Source organism: Chionomys nivalis, chromosome 20, assembly GCF_950005125.1.
Source record: "Chionomys nivalis chromosome 20, mChiNiv1.1, whole genome shotgun sequence".
In the NCBI taxonomy this organism is placed as follows: domain Eukaryota; kingdom Metazoa; phylum Chordata; class Mammalia; order Rodentia; family Cricetidae; genus Chionomys; species Chionomys nivalis.
In genome coordinates, this window is record NC_080105.1 from 38990039 (window position 1) to 38991965 (window position 1927).

Consider the following 1927-nt stretch of genomic DNA (forward strand, 5'->3'; position numbering starts at 1 on the left):
TGCCACTGGTGATCCATGAGTCTCAGCTGGATGAATGAATGAACAAAAACGAACGAACGAAAGAACGAATGAATGAATGAATGAATGAATGAGAAATCAGGGAGTGAATCATGGTGTCTGACCATTAGTATGAATGCCTAGAGAGACTTCTGAGTTTCTATTGCGTAGACTCTAGGTGGGATTTCCCTGGTGAAATGATCGCTTTCACTTATCCAGATACCAGTGGTAGATGTTGCCTTGGGACTAAATCGCTAGTCCCAAGTCTCCTCTCTTCTGAAGTTCATTGCCCTAGTGATGAGGCAAGACGTCTTGCTATTTAACTCTCTATCTGCCTGCCTGAGAACAATAAATGGATTTCTTGTTCCATTGCTGGTTCAAGTCAAGGGGGAAAAATGAAATAGAAGACAACAGGTGAGAATGATTAGGGGAAAACCCTTCATTATTTCCCACAAGAGCATACAGCATAGAAACGCGCAAGAGTAGGGAGGGAAGGAAATGTAGCGCTCACATTAAAAAAAAAAAAAAAGAAGAACTGCTATTTTATTTCCAAGATCAATCGTTACCTTTTAAAAGATTGATTTTTATTATTTTATTTGTGAGTATTTGTATTAAGTATTGGTCTGTGTGAATGAGGGCCACATGTATGTGGAAGTTCTCAGAGGATAGGGGAGATCATAAATTCCTTGGAGTTGGAGTTACAGGTGGTTGTGAGCTGCCTATGTGTTGCGTGAGTTCTAATCAGTCTTAATAATAAAAATCCAGAGTTAGCTATAGGAGTTAATGCTGTAAGATCAGAGAAGAGCAGCCAGACATTAGTTCCTTGCTTCTACTGAATCCTCAGACTGGAGTGGCGATCCTGTCCCTACGAATCCTCAGACTGAATCCTCAGACTGAGTGAGCTCCTTCTCCTCCACTTTATACCTCCTCTCTCTGCCCTGCCGCATCCGTTCCTGTCTCCACTTCCTAGTGCTGGAATTAAAGGTGTGAGCCACCATCACCTGGTCTCTTTTCCCAAGAAGTGCAAACGGCCTGAGGAGCTTCCTTTAGCAGGATCTCCTGCCTTGCATGAAGCAGCAGGCTTCAGGGATTAATATTAGAGATGGGGGGAGGGGAAAAGCAGGGAGGGGAGCAGAGAAAAATGTAGAGCTCAATAAATATCAATAAAAAAATATTTTAAAAAGAGACGGTGTCTGAGTGCTGGGAGACATATCAGAAGATGGCGGTGGTCGGTGGGGGTCCAAGCAGAAATCAGATTTCTATTCTCTTACCACTCCCGTAAGATGATAGCTGACATCTGGCAGGCATTCTGCCCTGACAGCTACTTTCTACTTTCTAGGGAACTGTGCTGACCACTGTGACTGCGAATTAACATGCTCTCTTTGTATATGCATCCCCTGAGTATGACATGGGCCCTTCACAGACTAATCAATCGCACAGCGCTGACACAGGTGAGCCGAGCCTCCCCCCTCCAACTGTTTTCAAGAGATGTAAGCTAAGTAAACAGAAGACTTGTCTCCTTGGGAGTCAAGCACACTGTTAAAGTCAAAAATAGCAAGGCATTGTATAAATTGAACTAAGCCAAAGAAAAAAATCCTCCTGCCAAAATATTTTTTAATCAGTAACACAAAATTATGTTTTAAGAAGGAAGAAAACATAAATACTTTATGAAAAGCATCTTTGGTTGGAGAGAGTGTTGTTTGTACCTTTCTATAATGTTGAAAATAGCCTAAGAGTTGTCTTTCACCAAGGAATGGCAACTTCCATGCTAGAATTTGATGCGAGCAGAAGTCACACGTTCTGAGACCATGGACTTCCCTCAGAGATCTCGTATCTCCTGTGACTCAGAATATAAGGATACAAGTTGAGCATCCTGTTATAGCTAGGGTTTCTGTTGTTGTGAAGAGACACCACTACCACAGCAACTCTT